This window comes from Pan troglodytes, chromosome 13 (assembly GCF_028858775.2).
Source record: "Pan troglodytes isolate AG18354 chromosome 13, NHGRI_mPanTro3-v2.0_pri, whole genome shotgun sequence".
In the NCBI taxonomy this organism is placed as follows: Eukaryota; Metazoa; Chordata; class Mammalia; order Primates; family Hominidae; genus Pan; species Pan troglodytes.
The window spans coordinates 48348301-48363613 of record NC_072411.2 but is presented as its reverse complement, the minus strand read 5'-3'; the positions used below and the strand labels follow the sequence as shown (position 1 = coordinate 48363613).

The 15313-nt window shown below is 33.1% G+C and overlaps 1 long non-coding RNA gene across 1 annotated transcript in view; it reads left to right on the top strand.

The window, feature by feature from the left end:
* LOC107973698 (uncharacterized) overlaps positions 1 to 10338 on the top strand; it is a 102924-nt gene extending 92586 nt beyond the window's left edge. The window contains exons 2-3 of the long non-coding RNA XR_001716091.4: positions 7558 to 7623; positions 9038 to 10338. This is a non-coding gene — a long non-coding RNA (uncharacterized LOC107973698). The remainder of the gene's footprint in view (positions 1 to 7557; positions 7624 to 9037) is intronic.
* Positions 10339 to 15313: the final 4975 nt, after the last annotated feature.

Below are 15313 nucleotides of genomic sequence, written 5' to 3'. Positions count from 1 at the left end.
TATATAATGTAACTACCAGTGAAAACTTGGTATATTACTCACACTCTTCCTTTTAAGTCCTTCAACCTGTCAACAACATGGTGATCTAGATTTAATAACTTATTTGTTGCAAGTGTACATTCTACTGTTTTACATATATTCGATTTAGAGAAAATATATGAATAATTGAGAAGTTGAACAAGCATGATCTAGAGCAATTTAAAACTACTAGAGCACTTCACATTTTAGGAGTAATTTATATTCAATGTGAAGTCAGTTCTACCAAGTCTTGAAAAAGAAAGATCTAAAATTATCTGCCTCTTATATCCATAAGCACATCTTTCCAAATATGATTGACTGAGATTTTACTAGTGCAAAATTTAATGGTATGGGATAGTTAAAAGTAATATAGAGGGTGAGCAGGGTGGCTTATGCCTGTAATCCCAGCATGTTGGGAGACCAAGGTGGGCAGATCACTTGAGGTCAGGAGTTTGAGACCAGCCTGGCCAACATGATGAAACCTCGTCTCTACTAAAAAAACAAAACAAAACAAAACAAAACAAAACAAACAAAAAAAAATTAGCCAGGCATAGTGGTGGGCATATTTAGTCCCAGCTACTTGGGAGGCTGAGGCAGGAGAATTGCTTGAACTGGGAGGTGGAGGCTGCAGTGAGCTGAGATCATGCCACTGGCAGTCACTGTGGTCTGGGTGATAGAGCCAGACTCTGTTACAAAAATAAATAAATAAATAAAAGTAATATATAACAATATCACAAATAAAATCTTCATTTTATCTTAGCATTACATTTAAGGTATTAATGAATATGTGGTTTATTATTTAATTTTTTTACTTTTGCATTTCATCTGAAGTTAGATTTTAATTCATAAATCCATTTGGCTTGTTTATAAAAAATTTCATTTTAATTAAAATTTGTATTTTTGCAATTATGAAATAATATGGTTATGTTAGTTTGAAAAATAGTGAAAAACAATAAGATACACATAGACATCTTCTGTAACATTTTATTGTTCTATGTTTTCAGGTTTATGGCTATGAGTTTTAATTTTTCTACCCATAAATATGTATTTTTATTACAAAATAGATAGCAAACAATTCAAATATTACAGTAACATGCTAAAATGTAAATATTTCTGAACATTTGATTCATATAATTAATAAATTTCAATAGCTTGTATAGTTTGCAAGTTTTTCTTATGAATTAAAAACATATAATGAGATTTAAAATGTAATAGCAAGTCATATTTAAGTATTTTTAAAGAAGTGGGTTTATTTTATGCATACTCTTTTGAAATATTTTTTTTCCTCAAAGACAAATAAAAATATAGACTTCCAGGTGAGCATATTTTATGTATATTTTTGATATATAGAATTATGGTTAGTTATTATTTTGTGTATATTTTTATCATGATAAACATAATAATTTCTCATTATATAGTGTTCTATAATCTTTAAAAAAACTTTATAACAGACCATTGTACTATTTAGAAATAAACATTTCCATAATTTTGATGTCAATTTAATCAAGGCTTTGTCCTGTAAGTAAGGAATAAATATCTGTGCCTTTTTCTGTGTTGTTGTTCTTCTTCATGTTGAATCTTATTAATGGGAAATATTTAACCAAAAAAAAATACAAATTTTCAGGTTCATGTTTTCTATTGAATAATTACACAACGCAATCCATGTTTATACCTACAGTTAAAGAGAGTACTTGTTACCCTGAAATTTCCTACTTCGATGGTCCCACTGATAAGCTCAGTTTTTATATTTTGTGCTAAATGATAGAAAAAATATTCTTACTAGCATTCTCATATTATTGAGTGATTTAGTATGGAGAAAAAGCATGGCAGCTAGAAAAATGAATGGAGAGATATTATTCCCAGATTAGTACTTCAGTTACTGAGAATTTAGTTATATGAAGTTAAAATTATAACGATTATATGAAGAAATTTAGAATGTTTGCTAAAATAATTGCTGCAGTGTGAAAAATGTGAATGGCAGCATTACAACTAACACTATGTCAAAATATAACCAGAGGTGGCTCTTGGGAGGTAATGCTCTGAAAGGAAAACCTATGAAGGATGCTGTGAAATGGATTCTCTAATGATCTGGAAGTTGGCTCAGATAATGTCTCTGATTTAGTGAGGTACTCCACTGGGTTACTTCAGGTAGATGTAGAATTGAGGAAGGGGGAATCTTTATCCTCATTGTCATGTCAAAATTATCTGAATATTGCTGATGGCAGAAAAATTCTGTGATCTTTAAATTGTCATGATATTAAAGATAAAAAATCTGTGATAAACAAAATATGAATCTAAGGCCAAACATATACATAAGAATTCCTGGTAGTGCATGGATTTTTGGGAAAAGAAAGTGAGTTCTCACTTTCACTAAGTATTCCTCTGCATTTCTTTTGGATGTAGATTTTGTAGTAGACTGAACCCAGAAAATCTGTTCAGTTTTGTAGATACTACATGAGGACATGCTACATGGCAAACTCCTGGAAGATGGGAGCCATGGATGATTCATCATTATATGCCATCACACATATAGTTGGCACTCACAACCTGCTTGCTTAAAACAACAAGTAAATAAATGAGTGTGTGGACTAAAAGAATAAATGAATGCTATTAGCTAAGGCCAGATCTAGAGTGTGGAGCTGTTCTGAGGTTTCTCTATTGGCCTAATACCTTCTGGAAGTTCCTGACCAGATCATCTCATCAGTATGTTAAAAACCAAGGGATTTGCGTGAGGCATTGTGCAATTATACCACTTTCCTTTGCAATAACTGAATCCTGCCGTGAGGTAGTCATTGGGTCAGCCTTAGTCAAAGTTATAAAGAAGAAATCAAGGTTTACTTTTGTACTTCCTATACTGTGTCCTATTGTTCTGCTTCTCATGTTTTGAATTTTGGTGTCCAGTTTCCTCATGCTGTCTCCCTCCCATCCAAACTTGCTCTGAAGAAAGAATCTTGAAATTTCATTTTCCTGAAAGTGTAAATGACTGATATGACTAAAGTTCTGCCCCTCCCACAGCCATTTTTTACATTATTAGATAAAAAAAGCCCTCTCCTCCTTTCTTGTTTGTCTTTTGCCAGAAAAATAAGATCCTATGTAAAAATATAGGTATCTATGCCTCAGAAGTGAAGATCTGCTGGGGTTCAGAGATTCGAGCGATGTAATTGTCTGATCGCTCTTGGTTTGGATCTGGTTTAGATCTTATATCTCTCTCAGCTGCAGTGGGGAGATTAACTCTGCCCCATGCTACTTTGGTCATGCACTCTATCCTCTTTGGACTTTCTCAAATCATATCACTGCTGTGGGATTTTGTCACTCCTAAAAAGCATGACAATTTCCCTGATTTTATTTTCACTTCCATGAGATTTCACGGAGGGCTGGTGCTCTACATTTTATTATTAATATTAATGTTACCTAAAAGTGAATTTTTATATGAGTATAAGGCAGACCTAAGGTGAAGGCTTACTATGAGTTTCTAGACTTTGTTGGTATGAAACTTGCTATTTTGAAGGAAGTATCTGAGATGTACAGGTGTAAGAATCTGTTGAAATCATAGAACTTTAGGAGTGATCTTAGAAATTATCTTGTCGTTATTATTATTTATTCTAAAGATGATCAACAGTATAAATAAACAAAACATTGAGGCACAATGGACTGTATCAGACACTAAGTATAAGAACAGAAATGTTGACTGATTCTTCTGGCCATGCTTAAATATGTTATGGTGGAGGAGTTACAACTTTTATGAAATAACGAGTGAAAATAACTCCATCCTATTTATAAATGTTGGCTGAATTGGTGATTTTTTTCTTTCTATTTTTTTCTTTCCTCTTGAATATAAAACATACTGAGAAACACATAGAAGACAATCATTATTAAGAGTATTATAAAGCCCAATATATATTTTCCAGGTTTTATAATCAAAGGTGAAATATACCTGTAATCCTTCAATAGAATTACATTGTTAGATTCACAGGCTGTCATGTGTTAACATGATCAATGTGCTTGTATTGTTACAGTTTTTCTTTTCTTTCATTGATTCTGTAAGTATACAGATTATAGAGTAATATTTGTTCTGTCATGCTAGTGCATTTATCTTATAAAATACCTAAATTTAAAGAGAAGACTTTATGCATCGTCCAGAAAACAAAGATGCCGAGACAAATATAACTCAGCTGGCTGCTGCTGAGTTTGGACTTCCTGTTTTGTTCCATGTACATCAAAGACAATCCATGTCACTACTGTTTTCTAGGTGATTAGTGAGTTTTCCACAACAATGTTCTTTTTTTTCGTTGAGGTACTATCTCAAATATTTCTCCTTCAGAAATGTCTGTGATATAAATATATATAAATACCAAATATAGTGTATATATATATCACACTGTATATATATCTATCACTGGATTTGGGTTTCCGGCATTTCAGAAGGAGCTGTTTGATAGCTTGATATTTGTTAATGCAAATTATGATACAATTAGCACTTTCTGGACACTAAAAGACAATCTAATTCTAAAAAAAAATGAAAGAACGAAGAAGAAAGAAAGAAAAGAAAGAAAGAAAGAAAAGAGAAGAAAAAGAGAAAGAAAGAATTGATTGAGTTGTTCTCTTTAGTTTGTATGACAGCATTCCATGAGTCTCTGGTCCCCAACCAAGGTAAACTGAAATAAGGATTAACTGACTATTGCAAAGCCTAATTTACGGAAACCGCATGAGTAGTTCCTGAGCACAGCCGAGATAACAAAAATATTATCCACATTGTTTACAGTGGAGTTAGTCAGTTTATTAGTTGGAGTGCTTCATTATGTATAAAAGATGCCAATGATAGTCTTCTAGTCAAAATAAACAGGCATAAAGTGTTCCGCATATACAATTTGTGGGGAATAGTTACTTTGCTATTTATTTAATAATTGACCATAAATGGAGTCAAAGTGCAAAGGGAAAAACTAAAAAAGCAGCCCACTAAGGGCTTTTTGAAAGATTGATAAATAATGTGGAATCTCAATTAGGCTGTAGAAGGAATGCAGATATTAAAAATTTGGTCAAGAATCTAATTAGCTGGAGGTAATTAAACAGTCTCACATGGGGTCATTAATCTTTTCCACAGACCTTTGATGTTTTGCACACTGTCTTCTAGTCATTAATAAAATTCATAACACTCCACTTTGTGCTGTTTTATCATCATGTTTTTTCTCTGTAAGAGCATAGAGCAAGTGTCATTGTATCACAAGGGCCTTACTTTAGTTAATTTCTTTTCCTTCCCCCCATGCTTGTTAGGATTAACCATTTAACGATCCAAATGTAAAGCAGAAGGCACATTTAAATTTGTCCTTAGCTTTAGTAAATAATACAGTTTTACAACTTTGTCATCCTTTTTTTAAAAAAATGAGGTCTGTATTGTTACCATGAAAATGTTTCTGGAAATGGTAAATAACAGTGGAACTACATTTAGTTGTCTGAAGATTTACACAGTCACATATTAAAGTTGTAATTTCTCAAAGAGAGGAATAATTATTTAATTTAGGAAAAGAGGCTAAATGGAAATTATTGAACACAAACTGTACATTGAGCAACAAAGGAGCAGAATGCCTTTGCAACAGTGCATTATTTTGATAAGTTTCAAAGTAACGCCATACTCAGAACTGGCTGGGTTATAAAAGGCAAAGAAAATGCAAAGACTGCATTTAGAAAATATGATTTCTGTGATTGAGAGAAAATATTTTATTCATTTTCATAAATGCAATGTTTGTGTATGTATTATTTTATTTTAGCCTTTTAACCAAATACATTTCTGAAAAAAATGAAACCTGTTGTTTCACAGAATTGATTGTATTTGTAATAGAGCCTGCTACTCCAAAAGCCATTCTACCTGTCCCCTGGTAGACTATATTGGATTAGCAGAGATTGCTAAAAAAGATCCAGTAGTTCTGAACATTTGACTTCAGGAATAATGCTCTCACAATGATGGCATAAGAGAATGTATAGGAAATGGGTTATTCATCTGAAAACACCTGAAAGACTTCAAAAGCATTCATTAAAGTAATACACTGAAATGACTTCTGCAGAATATAAAACACAATGTTATTTTATATTGATTGATTGTTTCTGAAAGAAGAATTGTTAAACCAAGAAAAAAAGTAAACTCATAAGCACATTTAATTAAATGAATCTTACTGAAAAAATCAGTTGCTTTTTGAATTTTTGGGACTGTTAGATATTATCATCTTAGATTCTGTAGGTAAAATCACAGCGTATTTTCTTTTCACTTAATTTTATCTTCCAAATAATTAGCATTACTCTTTTAAAATAAATAATAACACTTTTCCCCTTAAAATAACCCCAAATATTTGCATGAAACCAAATTCTGTTTGTTAAAATACTGTTCTAACAAACTGTCACATTTTAATATCTATAAACATCTTTATTTATTTAAACAGTAAGAGAAATAAATTCAGCAGAGAAAAATATGTCATTAATGTCATGAAAAGAAAGATCATATTAAAGAAAAATGTCTTTGACTATTCACTAATAGTGCATTATATGAGATTGAGATGGAATCCATTAGGCATAATATGAAGAGAGGAAACATATCAACTTCATGTACAAAAAGGAGTCTCTCAGACAATCTATGTGGATTCCCCAATCAAAAATAGAAACACCCACTCACATTGATTAAAATTTAATAGTGATTTAACTAATCAGGATGTTTATTCTAAGCAATTACATGGTAAGGCTAATTGTTAAATTTGTACAGCTTTGTTACTCTTGATCCTCCAGTGACATAAATTTTAAAACGGGTTGAAGTTAATGACTAAGGGAATATAAACAAAATGGTTAAGTATTTTAAAATATTAAAAGGCTTAAGAACATGCTGGAGTAACACAAAAAGGTTTATTTCACACTGTGAAAATCGGACTTCCTGTGATGGATTTTGCACTTTCTGTTTGTAGAGCTATAAATTGTCTTAGGAAGGTCCTGAATTGGAGATCTATTTTTAAAGATATAAAGTAACTTTAAACAAAAGAAAAAGTATAAATGGAATTATTAACATTGTATTTGAGTAAAATTTTAAATGAAGTAGTTTGCATTTTATGCTTATATATTCTTGTGCTTATGTGTTTGTGTGAGTTTTAGGCATGTTGTTTTTAATTGAGTATTTTTCACCCAGGAGATATTGTCTATTTTAGAAAAAAAAAATGAACAATGGACCAGATATTAATGTAATTTATCATTATATAGCATATAAAAACACATGTTAAAAAGCAGTTTTAAAACATAGTGATTTAACTGTGAATAAAAAGACTAGGCTTTTAATAATAAATAGCATCAAAGTTTTATTTCCATGAGAAAATAGTTAAACTCCATAAATATTAAAGGATTAGAAGTTTTTTATTTTAATATTTAGGTGGTTTATATGCTATGTTTGTGTTAGCTAACTGGATATTAATGTATGCTTTAAATAGTCTGCTCAAAAATCTAGAAATATATATAAATTATAAGAAGAATAAATATTTACTCAGCTAAATTTATTTTTATCTCTTTCAGTTCCAGAGTTTGAATGTATTTCTTTACATGAAGAGGACCTAGGGATGAAAAAGTGAATTCAGTTTTGTAAGTATTTGTGATTCAATACCTCCTCCCAATTTCCTGGTTAACTGTAAGGTCATTCCCCAAACAGCAGGGCATCGGGGAGATACACAATTTTGGAATCATTATATCATTTCCTGTCCTATTTCCTGTCAACTGTTTCTGTCAGAAATGGCTAATCATGACCTATTTTCATCAAGCAAGAAAAGAAGCTAAGTCAGAATTATGCCGTTGAATTAGATCTTTTTCCTAAATGTAGTTATAAAATCTGGACTAAAGAGGGCAGGAGATACTCTGTAAAAAAACTACAGAAGCCCAAGAAGAAATCTCTATGAGAAAATCATCCCCACATTTGAGCATATGATAAAGTGATTTATTTTCAATAAACTCTGTATAAATGCTTTAGTTACTTTGATGCAGTGATTAATGGGAGTTTCAATGATATTTGTAGGTGTGAGATTCCCTCTACACTCAATGTTCAGCCTACTTCATTGCGTTTGTATTGGCTATGAATGTTTCTTAAGCATTCTTCTAAATTTCCAGCTGTTTCCTTCTCAATACAGGAGCAAGGAAGTTAATAGTGGCCTGTCACTACAAAACATGTCATTCATTTAGTGTAAAATATGAGGTCTTTCTAATCTTTACTCCACCCTCAAACTTATTTTTAAAAACACTTGACAACATATGTCATAAATGGATCTTTCTCTAAATCAAAGTGGATTTCTATGTATATACCAGCTGAAGGGACGTTTAATCTCTTCAGTAAAAGTCCATGACCTTCTTTTCCCTTTTTTGAAAACTTTTATAAATATATAGAGCAAAACTGAGAATCTGAAACCAGACTGCATGCTGGGAAATAAATGAATGATCATGATCATCATGTGGAGATGTGGAGGCACTATTCAAGGAAAATTGCTGAATAGAAACCAGGCACTACAACTTCTTCCTTCTTTACTTTCCAGTGGCACAATTTTATTTTAGTCTATAGATTTATAGTTAATCTGACATCTTCATAAGCATTTGTAGATATGAGGTACTTAAGTAGAAAGAAGAAATAGTTTTGAAAAGAATTATATATTTCATGTAGATATTATGTTTTAATTAAATTAAAATACCACATTATTGTTTCTTTGTATGTATTTAGTCAAGTTTTCACTATATTATATCTTAATTATCCTAATTTAGTTTACTTCAAAATAAAATTTAACTTCTAACTGAGAAGGTGGTTATACGAAATAATTATTATACTTATTATAGTGGATCTGTATGTTATTTCATTGACTGAGTAAATTTAAACTTGAGCAGGCAAAAATAAATGTCAAAGTGCTTAACCTTTATTAATAGGATAAAATTTCAGGTAGCTGAAGATAGTCATATATAAAGAGTTTAACACGGAGTATAAATGTCTGGAAAATTTTAATTGCTTTTATTTGGGCAGGTTTTATAATTTCTCACCTCTCAGCACATCAGAAGTAAATATTGGCCCTGCACACTTGGATCCTTCTAAGCAGTGGATGCTTCTGTCAGGCTGAGACTAAGGTAAATAGTGGCTGATTTTCAGAGACTAACCTTCAGCTGTTAGATGAATGAGAGACATTGTCACCCACAAAATCACAACTACATGGGCTCTAGGCTATTTTTGTCAATGGCTGTAAATGCCTCTTTTTCTTAAATTGAAGTCAAAGAATCTAAGGCACCTCCCTAATGTCTGTCATTTGTTTTATTTTTCTGTCTTACGGAGATCAAACTTTTGGTTATTTGGAGAATTGGAGAAAAAGAGGCCCTTTCTGTTATAATGGAAAATAACTTACCGGTAACAGGAATAATCTCAACGATTTTATGACTTCATGTACATAGGTAAATATCACTTTGCATCCTATATAATACATTTCACATTTCCAACAGTGAAAAGGATTTTTAATGAAAAGTTTTTTCCCAGCTGTCTTTGGACCGAATATGAAGCCCAGGAAATTTCCAAAATGAGGTATTCTGAACATTTTATATAGTTAAATAAAAACATTCCATGACCTTTGTTGATCATAAAGTCTTAGGAATCTATGACTCTTAGATTCTTGATAGCATCTGGGTTGTTCTGGGTTTGCTGATGTTCAGGTTGTCTCTGAATTACATGGTGTGCTGAGAATGACACCCTCTTGGATTTGAACTTGGAAAATTAGTAGCAAACTTAACTGTTATCCTCATATCTAGATGAAGGTTCTGCAATAGTTACAGTGATTGCTTTAAGGCTACATAAGGTACTTCATTATATGCAGTGGCCTTGTGAAATTTACAGGATTTTTTCACTTGCTGAAACATATCATGTTGAAGTTTAATTCCCTTCAGGCCAGTAAATATTTATTGAGGGCCCACTCAGAATATTTGAAGATGGTAAACCAATCTTGTCAGAATATGTAAACATATATTCCTGTAACTGAGTTTTTTTCTGAAATACATCAATATAATCCCAATACCAACTGTTTTATAAGACAGAGGGAGAAGAGAGAAGGGGATGATGTGGAAAACTGCTATTTAAAATTTGTTTTTAAATCAGAAACTTAGATGATGCTCTCAGAATTGCTTTCATGATAGTCTAAGGCTTATGGTGATCAGAGACACTATTGGAAATTGTCCACAGAAATTAGTTAATAATGCTATTTAAAAATTAGACTTGTTTTGTTCTTGAATAAAAAATACTGACCTATGCAACCAGCCTGGGCAATATAGTGTGACCTCCATCTCAAAAAGAAAGAAATTAAAAATAATAATCAAAAAATATATGTATACACATGCACACACACACACACACACACATATATACACACGCATACATATATATGAACCTAAATTTTAAACACATGATTTACTGTGTGTGGAGAAAATAGTAATGCTGTTTGGTTTTGAGGATTTTCTTTCGTTTTGAAATTACGGGGATTTGTTACCTTTCATTTGCAGATACAGTAAAAGTGTATGATTCCTGTCAAGTTGATCCTTGAATAGGTGTGACTATTAAGAAGCAATACTGATTTTTTAAAGATAAACAAACTGCACAAAGTTAAAACAGGATTGACCTTTAATATAGTTATTTCAAGTATAGTGAGTAGAATCATGGGTTACAAAAAACTACTTACAACTTCATTTGGAAATATCTTCTGATGCCATTTATAACCTTTTCTCTTGCTCTTTCTCTCTGTCATAGAGTTCAGTGTTGTCTCCAGTGTTTACTCAGTCTTATAGAGTGAAAAAATCAAAGGTTTTAACCTCTGGGTGTCTCAGTTTCTGTATCTGAAAAAAAAAGTAATACCCATTATGATAATCACTTAGACTGCAGTTTCTGGCGTTAATTTTGTCTCAGGTATAAGTCAATTCCTTAAGAAGGTACTGGCATATTTGATCAATAGCAAAATGATTGGAAAGAAATGAGATGCATAACCTCACCTTTTAAGAAGGCAACATACATGTGGATGTATAAATCTGAATTATTATTTAAAATCAGACTCAATGATTCAGAGCCATACCTCTAAGGTCTCTAATGTCCTTTCTTCTGAATGTTGGCCTTCCCCCCAGGATCATATGTTGGAACCTAATACCCAATGTGACATGGGATTTGGGGAGGTGATTTGGCCTTCATGAATTGGATCAGAGCCCTTACAAAAGAGGCATGAGGGAGCTTTTTTTAATGTTTTTAATTTTTTTTTATTTTTATTATACTTTAAGTTTTAGGCTACATGTGCACAACGTGCAGGTTTGTATACATATGTGCCATGTTGGTGTGCTGCACCCATTAACTCCTCATTTAACATTAGGTATATCTCCTAATGCTATCCCTCCCCCCTCCCCCCACCCCACAACAAGCCCCTGTGTGTGATGTTCCCCTTCATGTGTCCATGTGTTCTCATTGTTCAATTCCCACCTGTGAGTGAGAACATGCGGTGTTTGGTTTTTTATCCTTGCGATAGTTTGCTGAAAATGATGGTTTCCAGCTTCATCCATGTCCCTACAAAGGACATGAACTCATAATTTTTTATGGCTGCATAGTATTCCATGGTGTATATGTGCCACATTTTCTTAATCCAGTCTATCATGGTTGGAGATTTGGGTTGGTTCCAAGTCTTTGCTATTGTGAATAGTGCTGCAATAAACATACGTGTGCATGTGTCTTTATAGCAGCATGATTTATAATCCTTTGGATATATATGCAGTAATGGGATGGCTGGGTCAAACGGTATTTCTAGTTCTAGATCCCTGAAGTATTGCCACACTGATTTTCACAATGGCTGAACTAGTTTACAGTCCCACCAGCAGTGTAAAAGTGTTCCTATTTCTCCACATCCTCTCCAGCACCTGTTGTTTCCTGACTTTTTAATGATCGCCATTCTAACTGGTGTGAGATGATATCTCATTGTGGTTTTGATTTGCATTTCTCTGATGGCCAGTGATGATGAGCATTTTTTCATGTGTCTGTTGGGTGCAAAAATGTCTTCTTTTGAGAAGTGTCTGTTCATATCCTTTGCCTATTTTCTGATGGGTTTTTTTTTTTTCTTGTAAATTTGTTTGAGTTCATTGTAGATTCTGGATATTAGCCCTTTGTCAGATGAGTAGGTTGCAAAAATTTTCTCCCGTTCTGTAGGTTGCCTGTTCACTCTGATGGTAGTTTCTTTTGCTGTGCAGAAGCTCTTTAGTTTAATTAGATCCCATTTGTCAGTTTTGGCTTTTGTTGCCATTGCTTTTGGTGTTTTAGACATGAAGTCCTTGCCCATGCCTACGTCCTGAATGGTATTGCCAGGTTTTCTTCTAGGGTTTTTATGGTTTTAGGTCTAACATGTAAGTCTTTAATCCATCTTGAATTAATTTTTTCAGCTTTCTACATATGGTTAGCCAGTTTTCCCAGCACCATTTATTAAATAGGGAATCCTCTCCCCTTTTCTTGTTTTTGTCAGGTTTGTCAAAGATCAGATAGTTGTAGATATGTGGCATTATTTCTGAGGGCTCTGTTCTGTCCCATTGGTCTATATCTCTGTTTTGGTACCAGTACCATGCTGTTTTGGTTACTGTAGCCTTGTAGTATAGTTTGAAGTTAGGTAGCATGATGCCTCCAGATTTGTTCTTTTGGCTTAGGATTGACTTGGCAATGCGGGCTCTTTTTTGGTTCCATATGAACTTGAAAGTAGTTTTTTCCAATTCTGTGAAGAAAGTCATTGGTAGCTTGATGGGGATGGCATTTCGTTCCTTCTCTCACCTGAGTTTGCAGCAACAAGGCACTGTTCATGAAGCAGTGAGCAGGCACTTATCAGACATCAAATTTACTAGTGCCTTAATCTTGGATTTCCTAGCCTCCAGAACTATGAGAATCAAACGTCTGTTGTTTATAAATTATCCAGTATAAAGTACATTTTATAGCAGCCTGAACTGACTAAGACATCGACTCTGTACACAAGTTGGGACAAGTGAACTCCAACACAAGGTTGCATTCAGCACTCGGGGCATGGTCTTTTGCTCTTTCCTTGGGTAGTCAAGATTTACCATTAATATACAGCTAAGAAGAGGAACTGGTGTCAACTCAGGAGAAAAACCAATAAAATTAGTTCTAGTTAAGAAGCATAAAGTTGTGCATATACCTAATTTTACAATTTAAAATGTAACTTATAAGTTTACATTTTCCAAAATCCGTGTATTTTTCTATGGAGAAAATACTTAAACAAAAATTATAGTGCTTTATTTTCATTCTATATATTTTTTTAAGCTAAAAAAGTGGTCAGTTTATTCCCCAATTGAATAAACTGATAAAATTACATTTAAAGTGTTATTAGGAAGCGGTGACTGTTCATGTGACTAAACCACACCATTACCAAACATGAGAAGGTAATTGAATGAAAATAATAGCTTTTGAAATTTCTTGAATCAACTTCCATCAATATGCTTGCCATGGGGAACAGTGGCAAAAGAAAACCTTCTCGTTTTCTTTTGTTTTTATAGGTTTTTGGCCCAGTTCTAAGTGAATGCAATATATTTCAGAACATCCTTTCCTTTTAGACTTCTCTATTTTGTCTTCCCCTATTCATCCTTCTCTTGGTGGCTTTTTAATTTTTCCCAGACTTTGTTCCTTTTCTGAACTTTTACCCCACCATTTACACTTCAACTAAGAAGATTCCTTAACTTTATAATTGGCATATGAATACAAGAAATGTTGGTTTAAAGATTTGTTCTAATTTCTTTTAGCCTCTTCAAGACATTGTGCTTGAAATATGTCTGGTTAACCAATAAAAGTGGAATGTAGCTGCTCGCAGCATTTTTATTTATCATAGAACTTTGAGGGAAGAATTATGTATATTGGAGATATCTTTAGCACTTGATGAAAACATGAATTCAGACTTTGATAAGATGTTTCTGGGTTTTAGTAGATTTGTTTCTACAGGGTGATCTGGTTTTACTTCATTTATTGACAGTTGTTAAAAGAAATGTTAAGTGAGGTCCTTTTAGAGAACAGTTGGATTCAAAGCAATTCATTGTAATGGCATTTTAAATGGTTGCACAAATATAATAGAAAAGCTTACATTTTTGCCATCATTCCTAATGAAAAATTAATTTATAAACTCTCTTTTGTAGGCATGGATTCATGTTCAACAAATCAATTTCCTGCTCCTCTTTTATTATCAAGTAACAGATTCAATAAGTAAAAATATTCTGTAAATTTAAGATCATTTCCTATTATACATGCACACAGTTTAAAGTACCTTGTTTCGGCAGGGCACGGTGGCTCACACCTGTAATCCCAGCACTATGGGACGCTGAGGTGGACAGATCACTAGGTCAGGAAGATGAGACCAGCCTGGACAACATGGTGAAACCCCGTCTCTACTAAAAATACAAAAAAATTTAGGTGGGCATGGTGGTGGACACCTGTAATCCCAGCTACTTGGGAGGCTGAGGCAGGAGAATTGCTTGATCCCAGGAGGCGGAGGTTGCAGTAAGCCAAGATTGTGCCACTGGGGAACAAAAGCAAGACTCCGTCTCAAAAAAAAAAAAAAAAAAAAAAAAAAAAAAAAACCTTGTTTCTCTACACATTTTAGCCAGAATGTTTAAGACAGTGTCATATTTGTCAGTAATAGAAGGATCGGACCAGGAAAAGGTGAATACACACACACACACACACACACACACACACATATACAAACACACACACACACATATGTATGTACATATATACACAAACGAAACAAAAAAATCCAATAAGATTACACCTGTCATATCATGGTCTAGAACAAATGGACTTCATAGATGGGAGCCCACATAAGATATGCTTTGCGAGATTGTAAATTTAGCATTAAAAAACAAGCATCCGTTGCCCTCAAATTCCATCTTATGCTTGAGGGTTGGTAACTTAGATGACTGGATAGTCATTTGGTCTAAAAGAGCCAACTTGAAGGTAGTTAAAGAGTTTACTTTAAATCAGCATGCTTAACCAGCTCTGAGGCAGGTGTAGAAACATCAGCAATGTTGTGAAACTTTAATTTGAAAGGTTTACTCATCCTGAACATGGAGTTTTAAATGTTATTTTCTTTGTTAGGTCTTAAAATGTTGGAATCAAGTCAGTTCTTAGTTCATTTTACGTACATTTCTTCCTTTTCTCATACAAATACGTTGTGCTTTGAGAAGTCCTCTTAAACTGCAATTACTTTGGGGTATTTTCTTTTTAATTCAAGAAATAGAAGCAGAA